The sequence below is a fragment of the Zootoca vivipara genome, chromosome 7 (genome assembly GCF_963506605.1).
Source record: "Zootoca vivipara chromosome 7, rZooViv1.1, whole genome shotgun sequence".
In the NCBI taxonomy this organism is placed as follows: Eukaryota; Metazoa; Chordata; class Lepidosauria; order Squamata; family Lacertidae; genus Zootoca; species Zootoca vivipara.
This window is the reverse complement of record NC_083282.1, coordinates 71,699,050-71,724,465: the sequence shown is the minus strand read 5'-3', so window position 1 is coordinate 71,724,465 and position 25,416 is coordinate 71,699,050. Positions and strand designations below refer to the sequence as shown.

The 25,416-nt window shown below is 45.0% G+C and overlaps 1 protein-coding gene across 2 annotated transcripts in view; it reads left to right on the top strand.

Annotated features, from left to right (window-relative positions):
• The first annotated feature begins 1,466 nt into the window (after positions 1-1,466).
• Positions 1,467-25,416, top strand: part of ARHGAP40 (Rho GTPase activating protein 40) — a 72,348-nt gene continuing 48,398 nt past the window's right edge. The window contains exon 1 of one of the 2 annotated variants that reach the window (XM_060277268.1): positions 1,467-1,825. The gene's annotated coding sequence lies outside the window, so the exon portion shown is untranslated. The remainder of the gene's footprint in view (positions 1,826-25,416) is intronic. The other variant, XM_035122415.2, reaches the window with a different exon arrangement.

Below are 25,416 nucleotides of genomic sequence, written 5' to 3'. Positions count from 1 at the left end.
CTGGCGTATATCCTGTACTATATTAATAAATGCTATTGTTTGATGGGTTGTTTCTCAAACCAGCTTCACACCAACTGGAGTCTTTAAGCAGTTCCCAATTTGCTTCTAGCCAAGGTGTGAACATATTTTGCTAGGGTAAACACATCCTTGCCCCTGTCAACACCCCCTACTGTATACACAGGCAAAAAAAAAATCTGAGAGGAGTTGTAGGGCAAGAAACTTCACTACATTTTAAGGTGGTAATGTGAACCCATCCTGTCTTTTGCACCTACTCCAAGGTGGTGGATCTTGGGGTTCTGGCATAAAGTAATTCCTCATGCTTGATGTCTTCCCTACCCTGTTTTCTAATTGCTTTGCATGGAAGACTGCAGTATTTTCTTATGCATCTGCAATAAGGAGTGGCAAACGCCAGCCAAAGTTTCAACTATTATGGCCATTTTTGAGAACTAGCCATTTGTGGGGCTTTACATCTGTGCAAACATGCATAAGTTATGTGTAATGCATAACTTACTTACACCACCTAGAAATTATTTTTATTACGTGGTTTAAAAGCTTTTCTAATTACAGTATGAGATTTGTTTGCAAGCATTTCACTGATACTTTTCTGCATCGACCAACGTCTTGCCCCAGCGCTGTTACAGGCGCAGCTTCTACGGCAGGCATGTCAAACCTGTGGCCCTCCAGATGTTTTGGCCTACAACTCCCATGATCCCTAGCTAGCAGGACCAGTGGTTGGGGAAGATGGGAATTGTAGTCCAAAACATCTGGAGGGCCGCAGGTTTGACATGCCTGTTCTACGGCAACCCTTCCTAAACAGATAACCGCATTACTCTGCGCCACTCACATACTTGCAGCGCTTCTTCACCGAAATGTCCTAGGCCAAGACAAACCTCTGATCCTCCTTTCTTTGGAAAGCCTGAGCAACAGGCCAATCCCAGTTTAGAACAAGCCAATCCTCTAACGACTCCCTGATGTTTCCAACGGCCTCTTTAAAAAACCCATTTCTATAGCAACCAGGACAAGGTTATGGCAATAGCAATAGCCAAAAGAGAATGACCGAGGTTTTTCTCCGACGCTCTGCATCGCGTTCCCATTCGCTCGACTACCCAGCCGGGGGCGGCGGGGGGGGGCTGAGGCTTTCCAGGGGAGTAAAGACGCCTATCCCTTTCCTCTCGAGCGTTTCCCACCACTTCTAACTCAATTCCCGTCTTACCCTTCCCCCAGGCTTCTTTTATCTCCCATTTGTGAAAGACCCGCTTTGAAAAAGGACAGGGAAACGGTCTGCAATTGCATTCTCCTGCGGCGGCTGCGCCCTGGGTAGCAACTAGTTTGCAGCTACTTTGCAGAGGCGCACAAGCTCCCATCACGTGCAAAACCCGCGCAAGGTCCGTTGCTTTTGCTCCTCCTTGACCGGACAGGGGCTATTATTCCTCCCCTTCGTCGCCTGGGGGCTCCGCCCTCCCTCCATTCAAACGCTCCCACTCGGCGGCGCTCGCGCACCCGAAGCGCATCTCATCCATCCGAGGAGGCGAGAAGGAGGACGAGACGCTTTCGCTCGTTTCTTCCCCCCGTCCGCGCCCACTGGGATCCAGCAGGTAGGGAAAGAGGCGCGTGTCCCTTTGTTCTTGCAGGAGAGGCGCTTTCGAGGGCGGCTGCGGCAGCAAAAAAGAGAGAGGGATGCAGCGAGCGCTTGGAGAGGGTCTCCCCTGAATCCTCGGATCTTGGAGGGGATACAAGGCTGGCGATTCTCGGCTTGCGGGAATATCGGGCAAGGACTTTCAGCGGATTCTCCTGAGACATCCTGGAGAAACGTTACAAATATACAGTATATATATTCCATTTCCATAACTGTGTCTGCTGAAATAAAGAAGAAACAAGAAACGGTGCTTTAAATGCGCGGTGCGGTTGTGTCCTTGTTGCTTCTGCAAAACGGGAGGCGACTTCCCCTTCGCGTGGCTGGGGATAGGGAGGTCGGTTTTTAAAGAACTGATTCAAAATGTAGATCAGGAGCACCCAGAGGGTCTCTCCCCCCCTTTCGTGGAAAGGATTGGGAGATTATGAACTGGATGGGGAGGCATCAGTAAGAGGTCTAGGAATGAAGGAGGCTCGTTTAGGCTTGCTGAAAATTTCCTTTAATAAAATTTAGAAGGAGGGCTTTCATGTCGTCCGCCACAGCCCAGGCGTGTCCTCAACTTTTGCCGTTTTGATCTGGCAGCCTCTGGGTGGAATCCGCCACTGCAGACCCGTGTCTACTTCGAGGTAGGCAGGCAGCAATGGTGTTGAGCGGGGCTTGCTCTCTCTAGTTATAATTGTAGCCCAAAGTTCTGGGCTTCCTTGTGAGTAAGCATGCACGGCAAGGCGCCGTGAGGAAGGGACACTTGTATCCCATTGTTTGATATACGTTGCTGCCGCTGTAAATTTTTCGTACTTTTCAGCTGATCTTGAGCATGATTCATTGAAAAGCAGGATATAGACGTTCTAGACAAATGTCCAAGACAAGATTTAAATCTGATATGCAAAGCAGGGGGTGACTGTTGTAGTGGAAGAAACTAGATGACTTTTAGAACGGATCCAGTATGATCAAGAGAGAACTGTGTAGCATTTTTACCCTATTCTGTGCTAGCACTTTGGTGGTGTCCATCAGGCTGACAACTTTATTATCAGTGGGTGGTGTTGAGGGTTGCTCTCTCTCTCTCTCTCTTTGCCAGGAAAGAAATGAACGGTTAGTTGTGATTGCCGCCTCTCTCCTTACAAGAAACACATGCTGTTATTGTTTGAATTGAAGCTTTCCTAGTGTTCCCCATAGGGCGACTCCTTCAAGAAAAAAAATGATGCTTGGGAGAACTGCTTTTTTAAGGAAAAAAGCAAAAGTGATTTTGGTATCGCAAAACCAATATATAAGAAGCAGGGCCTGATCCTGCAATTACCAATATTAATGCAACGTGTCAATTTTCTTCGAACGTGTCATCTGCATGTACCGCATTTTGGAGCTATGTTGAAGCTAGGCTATAAAATACAACCTGGTGGTCTTCATACTGCGGGATTGAAAAGGGTCTGCAGGAAGCATTTGAGTGCTGTTTCTATAGTACACTTTAACATATCAGTTCGTTACAAGTGCCTTTTAATAAGGCCACACTTCTGCTTCCCTTTCCCATCAACCAAGCTCTGGTCTAGTTTGTCTGGTCTAGTCTTTGGCAATGGGGAAAGGCTGTAGATTTGAGGCAGAACACAATGCTTTGTGTACAGAAGGTTGCAGGTTCAGTTCCTGGCTGGTAATTGTCCACTTCCTGAAACTCAGGAAGGCTGCCGCTGGTTAGTTTGGACAATGACTTTTATCTGCAATAGCCGTAACAAGGACTATTCCAATTTTGGGAAGGAGGGTTTGTTTCTAAAGTCTGCTTGTGCAGCAATATTTCCTTCAAAAGTGTTTTATTGCAACTGGAGCTGTTATAAATTGGGGGTTGCAGGATGAAGTCATGCAGGACTTTGACTTCTTGGAACATAGGAAGTGACCTTGTACTGAGCAACGCTCAGCACATACTAGTGCGACCAAAGAACAAAACTCTGGATAGGTTGTGGCAATGAGGCTATGTAGATAGGCATGTATGGTTCTTAATGTCAGTTGATCAATCAGATTGATTTTTTAAGAAACAATTGGCGTCGCAAAAAAATCAAATTGTATTTTCAGTGGTTCCTACTGACTCCTGTGGAACAGCAACATTTGCTTTCCCTGACCTGCAGCCACTTTATTTGATCCTAAATGTAAATGATTCCCATTGATGTCTGTAGGGAAAATTAAAGGGGTGGTCATGTGTTCTAGCCTGTATTGATAGGGATTCATATTGGGTGTGCCTTGTGTTTCAGTGCAGAGAATCTGACTGATGGTTGAACCAGCATTTGCTTCATCAGTAAACAGGACTCAGTGTTTAAGTATCAAACTAACTGTGAAGGGGGTGGGGGTAAAGAGCTTTCTATAGACATCTGGTTGGCCACAGTGAGAACAGAATGCTAGACCTTTGACATCATCAAGCAGGGCTCTCCTTGCAGAAGGTGGGGCATGTCTGCTGGGACTGCCTACTCCATAGAGCAGGCATAGGCAACCTCGTCCCTCCAGATGTTTTGGTACTACAACTCCCATCATCCCTAGCTAGCAGGACCAGCGGCCAGGGATGATGGGAGTTGTAGTCCCAAAACATCTGGAGGGCCGAGGTTGCCTATGCCTGCCATAGAGCTTTCTCTTCCCTATACTGTACGGATTTTCACTGCTTGGCAGGCATTTTGCTAATAGAGGAAAAAATGTGGAAGCGGCAGCCTACTTTTCTGCTCAAGTTGTAAAATCTAAATAAAGATGGGCACACTTTTTCTGTGGGGGTCCCCGCATTCTCTCTAGGATAATCTCTCAGGGGGCACATGTGGATGAGTCTGATGTCAGCGGTGGGTGGGGCCAGTTAAAAAGTGGGTGGGGCTACAGCTTCTATCTCTCTCTCTCTCTCTCTCTCTCTCTCTCTCTCTCTCTCTCTCTCTCTCTCTCCCCCCCCCCCGGTACCTACCTTTTTCTCTTGCTTTTCATCCTTGCTCAGTAGGCTGCTGTAGGAGTGACAAATGAGCTTCCAGAATGAGGCCTGGGACCATAGATGACCCATCTGTGATCTAAAACGAAAGGCAGCTTGCCTCTAGAGCAGTGCAAGTGGCCCTAAGAGGAACTTTACAACCAGTATATTGTCTGTACATGTGATTATCCCTTGTGTTGAGTATAAGTTCATTAGATCAGTGTTCTTTGGAGCGTAACTTCGGGGGGGGGGGGATGGAAACAACATTTACTACTACTCATTCAGCCAACTCCGTTCCCTGTGGTCTAGAGGTGTTCTATCCATATGGCAAGTCTGTGGACTCATTAGGAGCCCAGCAAAGGCTTTGCTGGTGTGTTAGCCGAGGTGCAATGTCAACAAGACATCTTCCTCCACTGCATCTTTCTTCTGGAAAGTGGAGGGGGGTGGATTTCTCCTTAAGTAATAAACTGGAGATGTAGGAGAACTTGATTCAGAAGTGCCCTTTAAGCAAGCGACTTGACTGCTTATCTACAGCAGCATTTTGTTTTGCACTAGCTTTGTACCCTGGATTTTAAGTTCCTTAAAGAAGATGGTATCTAAAATTTAAACAGGTGTTTGGTACTTCTGCTGTTAGCTGTACAAGCACAGGATGTTCAGTGTCCTTCCTCCAAGAATTTTGGTTCTTTCATTGTGTAAACAGCACACTTGATTGCTTGTCTTGCAATGCTTGCAACATCCAATTGCATCAGTCCCCCCATCCCTTTTAAAAACAAGAAGGTGCTTGGGTCAGTGTGTGTGTTTGTGTGTGTGTGTGTGTGTGTGTGTGTGTGTGTAAATTGCCAGAAAAGGGCAACCAGAATAATCAGAGCATCTTGCAACTCATAATGTTTGGAGCTTGGTAGTTAAGGGAAAAAGGCAAGAGGGGAAATGGCATTAAGTTATGCATGGAGTGGGGAAAGTGGATAGAGAGAAGTTTTCCTCCTCCCACAGCACTAGAATCCCAGGGTTATCCAATGAAAATGAGTGCTGGGGGATTCCAGGGCAGATCAAATGAAGGATTCATTTATGCGGTGATGTTGCTGCCACAAGTGGTGATTGCCAACAACTTAGATGCCTTTAAAAGGCAACTAGACAGTTTCATAGAGGATAAAGCTCAATAGTTTTACGACTATAACTGCGGTGCCTGGAGAGAGGCAGTCAAGTCATGGATCCATAGCAGAGGAGAGATGACCGCTGGGAGGAGCACAGAGAGAAGAAATGCCATGGTACGTCTGCACCAGCACAACCAGATTCCTTCATCTGCCCCAGCTGCAGCAAAACAGTCTCTCCCGCATTGGTGCCTACAGCCACAGCAGGCACTGCAATCTTCGAATAGCTTGACCTCACCCCCAAAGGCCCACTCCTCCATTGTCTCCCGAGACAGACAGATGCCAACCAACCAGTTTTGATGGCTGTATGATACCTCCGGGATCAGGGTTAGCATGGCTCTGAATACCAGTTTCTAGGGATCCAGAGTTGGGGAAGAGTGTCCTCCTTGTGGGTTTCCCATAAGCACCTGGCTGGCTACTGTGGGATACCACATCTTGTTTCTGGGCTAGATAGGGCTTTGTCCTGATCCAGCAGGGCTGCTCCTATCTTCCAGACCAGGGGTTCCCAACAAAATTTTCTCGAGGACCCCTCATCGAGCCGCTATTGTGACAAGGACCCCCATTAATTCCTAATCCTAAAATTAAAAAGTGAGAGCCAAATTAAGAGTCTTTTTATATTTTTTATTTATACGTTTTTTACAGTTCTTCCTCTTCATCTGTAGGCCTTTGTCATTTTAACGAACCACTTTTTAACCAACGGTTCATTTTTAACTACGCAAACTGTAGCTGCCACGAAAAACAACGCTTTGTTTACAAACACTACTGTTTTGCAAAGAGGCAGCACGCGCCAGGGAGGAGGGAGGGGAATGGAGAAGACAGGGTACCTGCGCAGTAGCGCACAAATGAAGCCGACGCGTGCAAAGCATCTTGGGGAGGTGAGCGTTAGTAGAATGCGCGCGCTGCCTCTTTGCAAAACAGTAGTGTTTGTAAAGCGCCACCTAACGGCATACAGCAGAACTACTGCCTCTATCTACTTCTAGTTTTGCGCTAGACTCTGCTCATGCAGGAAGCGGCCAAAACAAAAAATCTGTTATACGAAATATATTTAATATATTTTTTATTCTAATAGCATCTTGCGGACCCCTCTGGCATAGCTCGCGGACCCCTGGGGGTCCCCGGACCACCTGTTGGGAACCACTGTTCCAGACTTTCTAAAAATGATTTGAGGAGGTGATGATACCCGAGGCACGAGCTCAGCAATACTTGAGTACTTAACCTGCATTTGCTTACTCTTTGAAACCCTTAATGCACAACTAGTCATACTGTTTACTGCCTATCAGGTTTTCTTTGGAAATCAGAAGTTTGCTGAGTGGATACATGGCACCTCACCTTCAACTGTAATGTTTGTGTGTGAACCAGAACCCGTTGTGCCATTTTGAATTTATTTATTATTATTTCATTGATTACATTTATATACCACCTTTTCCAAGGAGTACATGGTGATCTTCCCTGTTTCATCCTCACAACAACCCTGTGATGTAGGTTAGGCCAAGAGATCTTGACTGGCCCAAGGTCACCCAGTGAGCTTCATGGCTGTGTGGGATTTGAACCCTAGTCTCCCTGGTCATAGTCCAACACTCTAATCATGCTGCCTCATTCCTGATGAGAATTTTTGACTCTGGAGAATCCCTTCCTTTTAATTACCATCTGATCTGGAAACACTGGAGGGCCTGATGCTGCGCGTATTGGAGACTGCAAGGCTGGCAGCGAGAGTTGGCACGTCTAGTGGTTTCTCTTATTTAGAGCTAAAGAGTAGGTTTTCCCTGGGAAAGCAGTGGGGCAAGAGGAAAACCGCACTGACCCATGCTTTCTAGGCATTGGACAAACGGAAGTGTGTGCAAGCCCAGTTTGCAATGTGTTTATGCTATGTGATAGCCCATGGACAAAACTGCCCTACTTTTGTCCTTGGTGAGCACTGCTTGATCTCAAGTTCCCAGTTCAGCATTGTTCCTGTTAAATTGTGAATTTCCTTCCCTTCAGATCTACTGTCCTGGTGACAAATTTGCATTCAACCCCCCCCCCCTTTGTCCTTAGCACATATCCTTTCACACAGTGCATGCAGGTCCATGTGTACAACACCATTATAAAACAGGGCATTGAAAACAGAATGGAGAGAATGGGAGGCAGAGGCTTGATGGGCCTGATGACTTGTAAATGTTCCACTTATAGAGAAATAATATCCCACCTACTGTGAACTATGGGTTGCGTTCAGCTTAGTTACTGGGTGAGCTCCCCTCCTGTCAGGGAACTTCCCCTCCCTCTTGCTGCCTCCCTGCCCCATCCCTATATCTGCTTTGGAAAGTTGGGGGCAGTGCTAGGGGTGAGAGAGGAGAGGAAGTTGGATTGCACAAACAGAAGTTCCACTCGTGAAATGATGTAGCTGGATACAACTCACAGACTTACCATTAGGTAAGGTGACACATAGTGTCTCAGACAGTCAATTATGTGAAGCCATTAAAAGCAGCATATGGGCAATTATTGTTATTACGTTTTTATTAGCATAGGGTGCAATTTGGATATTCTGCCTTGAGCGCATTTGTTCCACTCTTTTGGCTCTCGGGCCATTTGCCGTTTTAAGTCCATCTTGCTCCTTTGCCTCTGTGTTCTCATAAAATGACAATAAAAAGTATTGCGGTACCTGAAAGACTGTTTTTGTTTGGACAGACTACCTTTGTAGAAATTGTCTGATTCTACGTAATTCAAAATAACTGCTCCCCCTGGTGGCTGGTTCTGCTCTTTTGTTTGTGTTTGGTAAATGTGGAGGAAGTGCAAATATAAACATCTTCCTCCGCACCATGAAGTCTAGAAACCTTTTCTTAAAAGAAATTTAAGGTTCTCAGAATAGTTACAGAAACAATCTATTTTGTCACAACCCTTTCCTTCCAGGTGCAAGGTACACTATACCTTGTGGTGGTTTTTTGAAGCCTGCCAGCCAAGGCCTACTGTTAAGTGTAGTGAGACAGATGCTGTAAGCGTAGCCCATCCATCCATCCCTCTTTTCTCAGGCAGGTGCTTAACTATATGACCCATCAATCAAAACGCAACCTGCTAGCTATTTATGATAACCATCCAGAAGCTCAATTGACCTGTTTTTGCTCCCTCTATGGATCTGTGTAATGGAGCCGTGTGGATGGATTTCAAATACCTTGTGAGCCACAATACAACACCTTGTGGTGGGTGATGTTTACCTTGGTGGACCACAACATGTGTAGGCTTCCGTCGTGTGTATGAAATAATAGAAGTTAATAACTCCCTTCTTCTAGGGAACATTCAGGCTGTGGGCCTAACATGGGCTGCTAGGGGTTCAGATTCAGCCTCTAAGATTTTCTCCAAACTCTGTTTATCTATCCCACACTGGATATCATGTGTGGCATCTGGTGTGAGACCAGTAGGAAAAGGAAAAGTACCCCATGGCAGTTAAGTCCAGTCAAAGACAACTATGGGGTTGTGGCGCTCCCCTCGCTTTCAGGCCGGTCTTTGTCCACAGACAGCTTTCCAAGTTAAGTGGCCAGCATGACTAAACCGCTTCTGGTGCAATGGAACACCGTGACGGAAACCAGAGCGCACAGAAATGCTGTTTGTCTTCCTATTTATCTACTTGCACTGACGTGCTTTCGAACTGCTAGGTTGGCAGGAGCTGGGACAGAGCAATGGGATTCAAACCGCCGACCTTCTGATCAGCAAGCCCAAGAGGCTCAGTGGTTTAGACCACACCACCATCCGGGTCTCAGTAGAGACCAGTAGAGATGTGGCTGTCAAGGAGCCAAAAACTACACTGGCAAAGGAAGATGGGATTTTATTTTAATGCCTGCCACCTGATGGACAGTGAAGCTGAAGCCTCAAGCACTTTAAAGGCTCTTTGCAAAGCTCTGCATGGCCCATTTAGGATCAGGGATTGTAAGGCTGTGAGGCAGTCGTTTTCATTTCCATATTTTATATTGAACTTTCATTACTTATGCTATTTTAATTGTGAATTACCATGAGTTTTGGGAAGAGCTGAGAGAGAAATGGGAGTGGGAAGAGAACAGTCACGGCAGGTTTTGACTGGCCTCGGTTCCTACCTTTGTAAAACGATGTTTCATAGGTAGGGTGATTTAAATACTGTGAATGAATAACACAGATTGTAATTCTTGAATATTACAAGGACTGACTCAGCTCCTCCTTTGAAGTGCTGTGCAGCTGAAACATGCTCGGTGTATTTTTGCGTTCCCATTTGGCTGCCTGAATCTCTGTTTGCAGTTAGTGATTCAGAAAAGTCGATTTGCTGTGATGCACCAGGCCAGATATTTCTGTTAAGTGGCTAATTAGTACCCATACTCCCAGCTGTAGTTTTCACATGACCCTTGTAACTATCACATGGCAGCTATTCAGTGGAATCACCCTATGGAGGGACAGCTGTTTTGGGTAGCCAGTTATCTAGATGCTGATCTAGATGCCGTGTCATTTCATGCATGACAGGCTCATCATACAAGAGCTGCCACCTGATTGCATGAACTTGCCCCCTGCATGTGTGTGCTTCTGCAATACCTGAGGTCAACATCTCTCACACACCCCCAAACACCTCCACTTCCTACTGGAAAACTGACTGAGTGAAGCAGGGAGAACAAATCTATGGAGTGGAACAGATCTACCGGTATGAGTAGAACAGATCTATGGAGCTGGGCGGGGGGTGGCAGCGGGCAGAGTCTGTGGTGGAGCTGGACTTAGCTGAGATGGCAAAGTTAATGTGCTTAATTAGAGGGAAAAACACCATTGACATTTATTAAGGATTGGAAACTTCTTGTGGACTTTTTGTGTGAAAGAGAAAATGAACTTGTAATATCTGGATTTGAAGATTGAAAAGAGATTGGCTTCTAGAAAACAGAATAGTTGGATGCTGATGAGTGAATACTATATTTAGCTGACAGACAGAGAACCAGAAGTCTTTTAAAAAATCTCTTTCCATTTTCTTTCTCCTTTTCCTTTTGTATATCTTTGGATAAGTACGAACACCCCATTTTGACCCATGTCATTGGCAGAGAAAGCATCTCTCCGGAGGGACGCCCGTGCTCTTGGAGTTTTCTGCAGGGGTACTTGCAGGATTTGGGGACACAGTGGGTTGGGGTGTGTAGGAGCAGAAATGCTGCCCTGCACTTAGTGCAGTTTCCTGTGGCCCAGTCATTGACCAAATGCTTGTTGGGAGTTGGCAAGTTGAGCTGTGATCTCCTAACCTTTGATTTGAAAGGCATACTGTACTATACTATACTATACTATACTATACTAGGCACATATACACACATGTATCATGAAGTGGTGTAAAACACACACGTTTTGAGAGCTGAATTGATTTAACAATACTACAGTTAACTCTTTCTCTTCCCCCCAAACCAGGGGGCCTGTGTACGTCTAAGGGCCCACCTGTGCTATACACTTAAAAGCGGTATTGCACCACTTTCAACAGTCAAGGCTTCCCTCAAAGAATCTTGGGAACTGTAGTTTATTAAGGGTGCTGTTAGGAGGCTCCTGTACCCCTCACAGAGCTACAGTTCTCGGATTGGTTTTTACAAGCAATCTCTTTTCTCAGAGATCTCTAGCTACCGTATTTTTCGCTCCATAAGACGCACCTGACCATAAGATGCACTTAGTTTTCAGAGGAGGAAAGCCCCATTTTTTTTTGGGGGGGGAGAATCAGCTCACAGTTGTGCAGCTTCTTTTGCAAAGAGGAAAAGCCCCATTTTCAGAGGAATAAGGGGCCTCCTAACAATTCTTAGCACATTTAACAAACCGTAATTCCCATTATCCTTGGGGGAAGCCATTGCTATTTTAATGCATAGTGCAGACGGCACCTAATTCAGAATTCCCATCACCTTTCCCAAAGGTTGTTAGTTGCATTGAATGACCACAGGTTCCTTGCTCTTGCTCTAGATTTTTGGAGAAACAAGGATAGCTAAAACAACTATAAAACCAGCACTTTATCTTAGTTTATATCTAAGCGGTAGTCATTTCATGATTATGTTGTCTGCCATAGGGAAGTAGTTTCCCCCCTCCCTCAGGTGTATGGTGCTTTAAAAACAAAAAAAACAAAACCCAGTTTGTAATTGAAGCAGCCTGATGGTAAACCTGTGAGGAAGTTATGTTATGAGGAAGAAGCCCTTTGTATTTCCCTCCCATCAGTCAATCTCTGCCTCTTAAAAATTCCCTTCTACGGGTCAAACTAGATGTGACATTACCTGCGTTAAACTCTGGATTTTTTTTCGCCTGGACCGATGAAGCTGAACAGTTTGGGGACCAAAAAAAAATTTTTTTCCTTCCAGTAGCACCTTAGAGACCAACTAAGTTCGTCATTGGTATGAGCTTTCGTGTGCATGCCTACTTCTTCAGATACCATCTGGGATGGGGGAGAGAGGTTTAAATATATCTCAGAACGCTTTTATTTGCATTTCAAGAATCATTCCCCAATGGTGCAAATAGTCTCTTGCGATTCTCCACGCTAAAGAATTTAGACTGCTAAAATAAGAGCCTGCGAGATGTGGGGTTTATTGTGTTAGTTTTCCTCATGATAATGCTAGCCCTGCTGCCCAGCTTTCTAATGTTCCTTTTATACTCCAGCACCTGTTGTGTTACGGACCTGTGGCTTTTTGTTTTGATATACAGTCATACCTCTAGATATGAATGCTGTGGGTTGTGTACAACATGGGTTACGAACGCGCCGAACCCGGAAGTAACGGAACAGGTTACTTCCGGGTTCGGCAATTCGCGCATGCACAGACGCGCCAAATGATGTCATGCGCAGAAACGCCGAATCGTGCGGTGCTTCAGGTTGAGTACTGCTCCGGTAGTGTGCGGGGCTCCGGAATGGATCCCATTTGCATCCAGAGCTACCACTGTACTGCCATGTTGTGCTAAATTTAATTCACACACAACACCAAACGTTACATGACATGTTGCCGCCACCCCCACCGCTTTCCACACATGCACACCTCTGTCCCTCCATAATTCACCGTGGAGTGTTCCAAAATACTGCCCAAAATTTCAAAATGAAACTGTGGAGGTGTGATCCATGAGACCCACAGATGTTTGCAACACAAAACTCCAACACAAAACTCCCTAGAACTTCCCATGAACACATTTTTTTTTCTGGCAACAATTAATGCAGAAATGAAAGCTATACTTCTGCTAGATTTTCAGAAGTGACATTTCCATCCATAAATTCTAGGCAAACCTCCAGGGTTTGCATGAAAGCTGTGGGAGGGGGCAGAGGGGGAAGTGAGCTGGGAATAAATGTGAATTTTACCTTTGTACAGTAGGCTAGTTTCGTCACACTTTCATATTCCTCTCTATCCCCCAGCCAGGATTTACTGCAGTTACTACTGGAATTGATCTTCATTATATTTCCAAGTCATGGGCATAGCTGGAGGGGAGCAGGGGGGCAGCTGCCCCCCCAATCAAGTAAATTAATTAAAATACTTAACTAACTGAGGTTCCGCCCCCCCCCAACATGAAGCTTGCCCCGCCCCCCAAACATAAACCCCTGGCTACACCCATGTTCCAAGTCCTGAATTTTGTGTGACAAAGCCAAGGTAGATTTGATTTAAAGCAATTCAATTTAAGATTTAAATCACTAGTCAGTAAGACTTGATTTAAATCATTTTTTTTACGGACTCAATTCTTGCTGGTATAATCTTAATATTTACAACAGATAAAGGTTTCATTTTTTTGAATAATGCATTTTCAGAGTACTTTTTACAGTTATATCAAAAATTACTGATTTGGTTATACTATTAGAAATACATTGACAGATAATTATGAAATTACGGTGAGGTTTAATAAGTTAACTGTTTATATTTGGACAACCGTTCTGCTGTACTTTATTGGAAGGAGAAAAATAATCATTTCCTTAATAACAATTTAAACAATTTATTTAAGTAAAACAATAACATTATAGCATATGTATCCATGTTTGTTAACTGATGTGGTTAAACAATTTTAAAAACAAACAAACAACAACCTTAGACTGAGTTTTAGCACACATGAAAACAAAAACAAATTTCCTTTGGACTACAATGTAACTTACCGGTAAATAGAAAACTATCTTTAGAAAGATTTTTCCTCCAAAAAATTTTTGTTTTAAAAATCCATTTATTTATTTATTTAAAAATCCATTTATTTATTTATTTAAAAAATCCTTGATTTTTATCACCCTGCTCAAAGCAAACCACCCTTCATTCCCATAATGGGTCTCTAGCCTTCCTGCTTCTAGAATCTAGACTGAGGTGGCAGGGATATGAAGAGAGACAAGCCAGCCAGCATACCAAAGCTATTAGTCACTTTAGGGCTCTCTCGCTATGTGATTTCTGTCATACAACTCTAGTTGTGTGTCAGACAAAGGGCTGCTTCACATATGCATTCATGCCGCTTAGCCATAATGTGACACTTCGAGGCGTTTTAATTATAGATGGGAGAAAACTTTCACGCTGCCTGATTTTCAGCTCACACAAAGCTTTTCAGCAGAGAGCATTCACACCTTCAGCTGAGATTTCTCAAATGGCGCTTGTGAGAAGTGCGAATTGGAGCTCAACTGGAGATGAAAAAATTCTGGGAATTGTGAACTGGAGTTGGGTGGGAAGGTATTCCTTCCCCGCAAAAAATAATGGATATTTTTTGGAGGAGAACGGGAATATACACAATGTTTATGACTTCAACCTAAACGTATGTTACTGATTTTGCAATGTTTTATTTAAATCCTAGTTAACATGTGAAAGTGTGCTATTTGACATGTGACAGAACAATCCTATGCATTCTTACTTAGATATAAGACCCAGTCTGTTCTGTGGACCTTAATCCCAGGTAAGCACACAGAAGAATTCATCCTCAAAAGTATTATTGCACGCCATCCCAATCTCTGAGCCTATAGGGGTTCTAGGTGTCTATCTAGGGTTCAGTTTCCTTGAAACGAGGTGCAGCAGAACCTGTGGCTACTTTTTGACATATGGTTTATTTACACATAAACACAACCTGAGGCTAAGATGGAGGGGCTCACAGTATTAACACCCTAGTCATGGGCATGGCCAAACTTGGCCCTCCTGGTGTTTTGGGACTACAACTCCCACCATCCCTGACCACTGGTCCTCTTAGCTAGGGATGATGGGAGTTGTAGTCCCAAAACAGCTGGAGGGCCAAGTTGGGCCATGCCTGCCCTAGAAAGTCCTGCTTCTCCCATAGCTACAGCCTTGAATTCCAGCATAAATTGGGCATGGCTCTCACCCTCTGGCTTCTGCCTGCTTCTAGCCCAGCTCTCACACAGTTCTGGCTATAGTACTTCTCACTACAGTACCAGCCAGGTGAGGGGGGCACACTCATTTGCTCCCTATTTTATTAAATTACGACCATTAACTTGCTGGGGAGCTTATCTGCACCTTTCCTCCACTCTTTCCAGGCACTGTCTGCGATTTAAAGCTCTGTGTCTGAGCACACACACACTTTCTGTTTTGGGGGGGCTAAGGAGTTTTCCCTGCAAAAACCTGCTCTTTAAAGCTGTATTGGAGCAAACACCAATCTGCAGAAAACCCAAATTGATGTTTGCTCTGATTTAGCTTTAAAGAGCGGGGTTTTTTCTGGGAAAGTGTGAGGCAACACCCCTCCCCCCCCCACAAAAAAACCCTATTGGAAACAGAGCGTTAAGGGGTGTATCTCTGCCTTGAATGAGTGGGGCAAAAGGTAAGTGTGGGTAACCTTGTCTGGCTTGTTCAATAATAGAATCCTCCGTTAGATTTCAACCCTTGCTGGATTGAAGTCCAAGAGGCTCAGCATCATGCAGGCCGACTGACCCCCCTAAACTCACAATGGCATAAGTACCTTAGTTTTGTGCCATGGGGGAGACGTGAAAAGTTTGACCACAAGAGAGGGGCCAGGTCAAAACAGCAACACTTGTAGTGCACCCAAACTAGATCCAAGAAAGCAAGCCACAGTTCAGGAGCAATTAAGTCCCCATGAACACTTTCTAAGTGTAGGAATGCATGTTTGATTTGGGTGTTGTATGTGCTTATTGCACAGTATATGCAGGAATTATTCTCCAAAGCCATATATGACTTGGACAATGAAGTTGGCCTTGGAGCTGCTGCAGAAAAGGGCAAAGGTTTGCTCTTGCTTAGTATAAAAGCTGTAGAGTGAGCCAGGATTATTGTATTGTTAAGTCCTGCTACTAGCCCAATAGCAGGTGGCCTTCATGTATCATGGAACAGGAAGGATATCCTTTTGCAGGGGGAGATGGATAAACAAAACACCATCTCCCCCTGCTGAAAATCTTGTAGAGAGCTGGCACTTGCAAATAACACCCTTAGCCCAGTCGAAGGAAATCCTGTCCTTTTGTGTTGGAGCCAGGGAGCAGGGTTGGTGTGTACAGTATACACATCCGTAGTGGCTGATCTGAAAAGCAGCTTGTTGGATTTGAGATTAGTGTTTTTTTTAAAATTACACCTTCACATTAGAGTGCAACAAGATATTATATCCCTTTAAAATTTCCCCACCTAGCTGAATAAGGTCAGGGACTGCATGGAAGCAGTCTCCTGGGACTTGATCCATCAGTATGAGGGGGTGCAAGTTGTGGGCTTGCATATACATGTCCCCTTTTGTCTCCCTAATTCCTCTTCCTATCCTTTCCTGTATAGGGACGCGGGTGGCGCTGTGGGTTAAACCACTGAGCCTAGGGCTTGCCGATCAGAAGGTCGGTGGTTCGAATCCCCGTGACGGGGTGAGCTCCCATTGCTCCGTCCCAGCTCCTGCCAACCTAGCAGTTTGAAAGCACGTCAAAGTGCAAGTAGATAAATAGGTACCGCTCCAAGTGGGAAGGTAAACGGTGCTTCCGTGCGCTGCTCTGGTTCGCCAGAAGCGGCTTAGTCATGTTGGCCACATGACCCGGAAGCTGTATGCCGGCTTCCTTGGCCAATAATGCGAGATGAGCGCCGCAACCCCAGAGTCAGTCACGACTGGACCTAATGGTCAGGGGTCCCTTTACCTTTACCTTTATCCTTTCCTGTCCTGAGTTCACAAATAATATCTGACTCTGCTTAATGTGCTGTTCATCTGAACTTAAAATATCCTTGAACACCTTATATGTGGACCATGCCGGCAACCAAAGAAACTTGAGAGCAGATTTCTGAACTCAAGTCTAGTAGAGAGGCATTTGTTTTGAAAAGAAATACACTTTTGTATAATCAGACAACTACAGAAAGCATCACCATTACCTGCAATTATATGTGCATGCTGCTTTTCAAAGAACGAAGGGATATACTTCTGTTGGAACAGTGAGTTCTCTTGAAGAACCCAAGATTGCATAGGATATGCATGTGTGCAGGTAGGGTCTGTGTGTGAGCTGAACAGTTGGATCCAACTGTGAGTGTGAGCAGGCACAATTTAAAGATGATCCACATTAGCCATTGATGCATGTAAATCAATGCAAAATGTAGCATCATATGCCAAATGGGATATTGCTTGGGTGTCACTATGGTAAAGCAAAAGGACCCCTGGACGGTTAAGAGCCAATGTGGTGTAGTGGTTAAGAGCGGTAGACTCATAATCTGGTGAACTGGGTTCGCGTCCCTGCTCCTCCACATGTAGCTGCTGGGTGACCTTGGGCTAGTCACACTTCTCTGAAGTCTCTCAGCCTCACTCACATCACAGAGTGTTTGTTGTGGGGGAGGAAGGGAAAGGAGACTCCTTAGCGTAGTGATAAAGCGGGATAACAAATCCAAACTCCTCCTCCTCCTCCTCCTCCTCCTCCTCCTCCTCCTCCTCCTCCTCCTCCTCCTTCTTTGGGGGTTGCAGTGCTCAACTGGCTTTCAGGTCAAGGGAGCCAGTGTTTGTCCACAGGCAGCTTTCCAGGTCATGTGGCCAGCATGACTGAACTGCTTTTGGCGCAACGGAACACCGTGACGGAAACCAGAGCGCATGGAAACACCGTTTACCTCCCCACCGCAGTGATACCCTGTTTCTCATATTTTAAGACATACCCATAAATTAAGCCATAGCAGGATTTTTAAGCATTCAAGGAATATAAGCCATACCCCGAAAATAAGACATAGTGATAGGCGCAGCAGCAATGCCGGCCGCGGCAGGAGGAGGAGGGAAAAAATAAGACATCCCTTGAAAATAAGCCATAGTGTGTTTTTTGAGGAAAAAATAAATATAAGACGTGTCTTATAATATGAGAAACACGGTACCTATTTATCTACTTGCACCGGCGTGCTTTCGAACTGCTAGGTTGGCAAGAGCTGGGACTGAGCAACAGGAGCTCACCCCGTCACGGGATTTGAACCATCGACCTTCTGATCTGCAAGCCCAAGAGGCTCAGTGTTTAGACCACAGCGCCGCCCGCGTCCACTATTGATGGTGCCAGTATTGATAGGGCAGTGGGTAGCTACACTACAGCCCAAGGCCCCACAGGTCTTCATGGAACTACCCTTAGCTGTACCACATGGTTGCAGTGTCCTTCTGCACATTGGTATCTTGGGACTGTGTCTGTGATTTTAAGCTTTACTTCTGACCATACATGCTCACATCTTGATAATTAAAATGCAGGCTGCTTCATTACCAGAACAACCCTATTAGAAACAAAACTGTGTAAAATACCAGAAATGTTCATCAGGACCGAAGGAAAAAAAAGCCTTTCACATTTCTACCCATTTTTTTTCTCAGAGTGCAAGTCACTCCTAACAAGCGGAAAGTCTATGAAGAGGGAAAAGGAAGCGTTTAGGGAACCAGGAAACAAAGTTTGGCTGTTGGGCAAGACAGCTGTGAACTTAGATAAACAAATCTATTGGAAGCTTAGTCTTAAAATTAACAGCAGCACTCATGCTGTACAGGTGCAGAAAGAATACTGTATGCATTTTGTTTGTGATTGGTCTGTTTGTTAAGATGCGAAAAGGTGGAGACAATGGCTGGCCTGAATCCAGAGGTTATTCATATTAAACTTCACCATCTCCTCCCATCCCAAAGTAGAACTTCAGCACAGACCCACGTACTGTAAGATCTGTGCAATTGTTTTGCCTGGTGCAGCTTGTGTGTATGATGGTGCATGTGAAGAACTGTTGTTGTGTATGTGTTCCAACAATCACAATGTCCTGACTGTGCTAACACATGAGCCAGGAAATGGGATGCTGTAGTGCCCTGGCTAACAGGATGTTTTCCTGATGCCTTCTTAGAGGCAGCCTTGACAAAACTGATCTAACCATATGCTTGTAATGCTGGACTTAGTCAAATAATTCTAAAATGGTTTGCACCGTACTCTTTGATTAAAATAAACACATTGGCTTACAATAATACAGTATATTAAAACATAGTGGGCAGCATCGAACGTGGGAGCAGATTTCTTCTTGTGCAATGGCAGTTCTCTTTTTTCTCTTCCACTGCAGCCCCCTTGTGCACCCCAAAAATTTACTCCAAGGAAATGTCTCGTGGTCAGGGATGATGAGAGTTGTTGAGACTTTTTACTGTAAAAAGCTAGTGATAAATGAAAACAATAATTCATGTGGTGCTGTGGTCTAAACCACTGAGCCTCTTGGGCTTGCGGATCAGAAAGTAGGCGGTTCGAATCCCCGTGATGCAATGAGCTCCGGTTGCTCTGTCCCAGCTCCTGCCAACCTAGCAGTTTGAAAGCACACCAGTGCAAGTAGATAAATAGGTACCGCTGTGGCAAGAAGGTAAACGGTGTTTCCGTGTGCTCTGGCTTCTGTCATGGTGTCCCGTTGCGCCAGAAGCGGTTTAGTCATGCCGGCCACATAATCTGGAAAGCTGTCTGTGGACATTTGCCGGCCTGAAAGCGAGGTGAGCCTTTATTGATTACAGGCATACCTCTAGTTGCGTTAGGTTCAGGTTGTGGATTTTCGGGTTGCGAACGCAGCAAACCAGGAAGTTCGTACTTCACACATGCGCAGAAGCGCTCTATTGCGTCATGCACACCGCAGAGGCGGCTCTCTACTTACGGACTTTTCGGGGTGCGAACGGCACCCCGGAATGTATCGCGTCCGTAAGTAGAGGTACCACTGTAGTATGAATCATTTTGTTTCATCTTGGGATTACAGTGGTACCTCGAGTTACAAACGCTTCAGGTTAGAAATGCTTCAGGGTACAAACTCCGCTAACCCGGAAATAGTTTTTCCGGTTTGCAAACTTTGCCCCAGGAAGAGAACGGAAATTGTGTGCTGGTGGTGCGGCGGCAACGAGAGGCCCCATTAGCAAAAGCGCACCTCAGGTTAAGAACGGTTTCGGGTTAAGAATGGACCTCCGGAACGAATTAAGTTCGTAACCCGAGGTACCACTGTACTGTTTGGATTTGTGAACTGTTTTAAGTGCCCTGGAAGCAAAGATAATAAATCAGGTAAATAGACATCCTCTAGGATGAGAATGTATTTTATTAAGCAAAGGCACTGTTCATTGCACAGCAATCCTTCTGCAAATCAGATTTTCCTTTTCATTGTTTTGTTTTAAAGGCCCTTCTTTGTCACATTTTACATGCATAAAGGGTAAGGTAAATCACCTTACCCTTAAATTATCTAAATCACATGCATAGGTGTGATTTAGTTAAGTCAGAGGAATACTTTCCTCACTCCCTCTTAGATGTAAGGCAAAGCCCTCAATTTCATTTTGCGTGCCATTTTGTAGTATAGAACTTCTGTCCATGTATTTCAGTAAAATTGCCTCACTGTGTGGGAAGTTGTGGCTTTGGTGTGCCAACTAGCCTCCTCGTACCAGTTTGTCAGCTTTCGAAAAGGTTCACCCTTCCCACACCAAAGAAACTGGCTGTTGTCCAAAGAACAAACCTGTAGGGTGGCATTTAATTCCCAGAGAAACCAATACTCATTCTCTTTCTCTCTTTAACCCACAGGCAGCTGGAGGTGAGATTGCTTTTGATAACATTTGCATGTTGTGGTTGCCTTTCTCACTTCTCCAAAGAAAAATGGCTGCCTAGCAGTAGGAGCCATTAATTATTTTCTTGTTATTCTTTATTGCACTCTATATCAGGGTGGACGTAAATGGAATCTCCCGCCCTCCCAGCGACAGGGATCCCTTTGTGGGACTCTTCTGGCTGCAATGGTCTTGGACTACACATGCGCTATGCTTCTAAGGCATCTGCCAAGAATCCTAGGAATTACAATTTAAGGATGCTGGGGGTAGTAGCAGCCTCTGCAAGATGTAAACTACTCTCGCCAGGATTCCTTGCTGGGGGAGAAGGGGATGATGTACTTTTACATTTATGATATATGTGTGGCCTTAATTGGAAGAGTTGCTGTGGTGTGCACCAAAATTACCTTCTGGTTTCGCATGTTATGGTGTGCAGGGGAGCGGGGGCGGTGGAAGTACCTGCCCCCATTGTGCTGGAAGGTTCTGTGTGACTGCATTTCAGGGGCAGAGCAGGTGCTTTGCATGCAGAAGGTCCCAGGTTCCATCCTCTGCATGTCTAGTAGATGCAGCTGGGAAAGACTTCTGCCTGAAGAGCTGCTGTTATTCAGAATAAACAATACTGGACTAGATGGACAAATAGTGTGATTTAGTAGAAGGCAACTTAGTAATGGTAAAGGTACCCCTGACCATTAGTCACGGACGACTCTGGGGTTGTGGCACTCATCTCGCTCTATAGGCCAAGGGAGCCGGTGTTTGTCCGCAGACAGCTTCCAGGTCATGTGGCCGGCATGACTAAGCCGCTTCTGGCGAACCAGAGCAGTGCACAGAAATGGCGTTTACCTTCCCACCGGAGCGGTACCTATTTATCTACTTGCACTTTGATGTGCTTTTGAACTGCTACCGGTAGGTGGGCAGGAGCTGGGACAGAACAACAGGAGCTCACCCCATTGTGGGGATTCGAACGGCCGACCTTCTGATCGGCAAGTCCTAGGCTCCGTGGTTTAACTTTAGACCACAGCGCCACCCGCATCCCCTATAAGACAGCAACTTTTGCCTATATTAATGTTGGTTTTATTATTTTGATTTACATGGCACCTATCAATAGCATTTTCTAGGAATGCCAGGGCTTATTTGGGCGTAGAATAGTCAAGGAGGGTGCAGTTTGTCTGCCTAGGATTGTGTTGTTCAATCTGTTCTGGATGGGACTTGCACACCTCCTAAAGGAGCAGGTTTGCAGTGGGGCGTTTTCCTGTCAATGGCCTCCCTTTTTCCATTGCCTTATTTTTTCTTCGGAAAATTTCCCATCTCATAATTTCCAAATTAGGTTCCCCTGTCCTAGAGAGTGACCCATTACCTGGTGGGCCAGATTTTGACCCAGCACGGGTCCCACTTTGGTCTGCAATGCAGTCCCCCCCCCCAAACCACACACACCTGCCCCTATACCTGATATCACTTACCATGTGGCATCATAATGGAGCAGGTAGAGACTTAGCTGGATTGAATGCACGGCTGAGTTCTACATCGTCTGTGGCACAGTGTGCCTTAGAGCAGTTTAGACTGATTCATCAGCTACTATCTGTTCTAGACAGATAGCCTAGAGCCTCAGTCGTCCTTGCTCCCATCACCTCCATTTGACTATGGCAATGTGTTGCATGTGGGGAGCTGCCTTAGGAAATGGTTCTGTAAATGCAGCTAGTTGTTCAAAACACAACCTTGAAGCTGCTAACTGGGACCGGTTAGTGGATAGTATGTCTCGAGTGCTGGCTTTCAGTTTGTTTCTGGGCTCAAATTAGTTCTGGTGCTTACCTTTCAAAGCCTCTCAGGGCTTGAGACAAGTCTGAAGTCCTATCTCCATGTGCACTTGTTGAGACACTGAGACCCTCACCTGAATGCCTCCACCATTGGAAGTACAGTGAGGGTAGTGATATCCTGTTTGTGAAACCATCTCTCTCCCTACTGGCATTGACTCTGATGACATTTCAGTGACAGGCAAATGTAGTCCTTATTTTCCCAGGCCTCTTAAGCTAGAATCATAGAGTTGGAAGAGACCACTAGGGCCATCCAGTCGAACCCCCTGCCAAGCAGGAAACACCATCAAAGCATTCTTGACATATGCCTGTCAAGCCTCTGCTTGTTGTTGTTGTTGTTTAGTCGTTTAGTCGTGTCCGACTCTTCGTGACCCCATGGACCATAGCACGCCAGGCACTCCTGTCTTCCACTGCCTCCCGCAGTTTGGTCAAACTCATGTTCGTAGCTTCGAGAACACTGTCCAACCATCTTGTCCTCTGTCGTCCCCTTCTCCTAGTGCCCTCAATCTTTCCCAACATCAGGGTCTTTCCCAAGGATTCTTCTCTTCTCATGAGGTGGCCAAAGTATTGGAGCCTCAGCTTCACCATCTGTCCTTCCAGGGAGCACTCAGGGCTGATTTCCTTCAGAATGGATAGGTTTGATCTTCTTGCAGTCCATGGGACTCTCAAGAGTCTCCTCCAGCACCATAATTCAAAAGCATCAATTCTTCGGCGATCAGCCTTCTTTATGGTCCAGCTCTCACTTCCATACTCTGCTTAAAGACCTCCAAAGAAGGAGACTCCACCACACTCCTTGGCAGCAAATTCCACTGTCGAACAGCTCTTACTGTCAGGAAGTTCTTCCTAATGTTTAGGTGGAATCTTCTTTCTCGTAGTTTGAATCCATTGCTCTTTGTCTGCTTCTCTGGAGCAGCAGAAAACAACCTTTCTCCCTCCTCTATATGACATCCTTTTATATATTTGAACATGGCTATCATATTACCCCTTAACCTTCTCTTCTCCAGACAAAACATACCCAGCTCCCTAAGCCGTTCCTCATAAGGCATCGTTTCCAGGCCTTTGACCATTTTGCTTGCCCTCTTCTGGACACGTTCCAGCTTGTCAGTATCCTTCTCGAACTGTGGTGCCCAGAACTGGACACAGCACTCCAGGTGAGGTCTGACCAGAGCAGAATACAGTTGTACTATTACTGTGCTTCCCTTGATCTAGACGCTATACTCCTATTGATGCAGCCCAGAATTGCACTGGCTTTTTTAGCTGCTGCATCATTAAACTGTTAGTCCTGGCAATTGGATCTGTGATGGTCATAAATGGTTGGTGGTGGTTGTTTTGTAAGAGTTCTTCTATTTATTCTTTGTTAGCGTAAGCCACCCTTGGAATGTGGATGGATGGTGAGGTAAAAATATGTAGAGCAAACAGCATGTCACAAACTAGCTGTCTAAACTGCATTGGGTGTCTCGGCATATGGATCTTGCAGTCTCTACAACGCTGAAACTCTCAAATATGGGGCAGAGCTGTGCCATTTCACAAATATAGGGCAGAGCACATAGCAAGCCAGGAAGTGGAATGAAAAGCAGCGTAACTGTCCTTCACTAGAGCGTGCCAGGCTATAATGTACTGTATGTATTTTGTCATGTGCATACTTTTCATTGTTGTATGTAAACATAAAAGCTTTTATTATGATGCAGGAAGAACATAATATATGAAATGATCTTCAGTGCTGTACTGATCAAAAGCTACCACTTTGTAGACTTGAAGACTATTTTCTCAGTGCTTCTCAGCAGTTTAATTAGTGTTCAGTTTTAATAGGTAAGAGTGGTTCCCTTCTATAACTTTTGTATTTCTGAAAAATGAAGCTTGGGTGGAGACTAAGCAATCCCAAATGATTGGCTGAGGTTCACTGGTATGTTGTTGGGGTCTATGAGAAAGGAATTTGAATTCTGTGCCATAAAATCCTACAACTCCAGAAGACTGGGTCTGTGAAAAGAGCTAGTTATTCAGGTTTGGTACATTTACAGAAATGTGCAATACTTGCCTAAACACCACATTGGTTGTATGGATTGCTTTTTGGCATCTAGTGGGAGAGTCAGGTTGGGCTCAGAATATTGGGAGGAGAAGAGGTGGGAAAAGGAAGGCTCAAAATGGAGTGAAGTTTCTGGAGTTTTTGCCATGATCTTGCTGGTAGGTTCCAAAACCTGACCAGGATTTTTATTTTATTTTAAATAGCAACCTTTTGCAGCACAATTGACTGGTCTGTTGCTTGTTGCTATGTATACAGTGGTACCTCGGGTTACAGACGCTTCAGGTTACAGACTCCGCTAACCCAGAATTAGTACCTCGGGTTAAGAACTTTGCTTCAGGATGAGAACAGAAATCATGTGGCGGCGGCAGGAGGCTCCATTAGCTAAAGTGGTACCTCAGGTTAAGAATAGTTTCAGGTTAAGAACGGACCTCCAGAACTAATTAAGTTCTTAACCCGAGGTACCACTGTATGTGGTAGGAACTGCCATTGTAGGGTTGGGCAGATCCAAAAGTGTCCATAGGTTCCTTTTGACAGATGGCAGGTTCCCCTACCTGTAAAATTGCTTGACATTATATGATGTTGGGGGATTTGTGCCTGCCAGAATGAAGCACTGTTGGACATGAAAAATCAGGAGTCTTCTCTTAGCTGTGTGAAATGGATTGTTCTTTCACAGGGCTTACACCCAACATTATTTAAACTTGGTGCTGAATGCAAGTCCTGATGGGACTGGTTATTCAAAGAAAACCTTGATCAATGGCTAAGGAGAGTAGGGGATATTATGCTGATGAAGAATTGCATGTCATATCTGCCTTTCAGAGGGAAGAATGAAAACAATCCAGATTTTTCAACAAAACTGGTTGTTGTTTTTATTTTGCAGAAGGAATGAAGTGATACATGTGGACATTCTCACTCTGATATGACAGTATTTGTCATACGATGTGTGCTTGCTGCATGATTGAAACAATATTTTGTAATTATGAAATCAATTTAAGATAAAAGAAGTGTGAAGA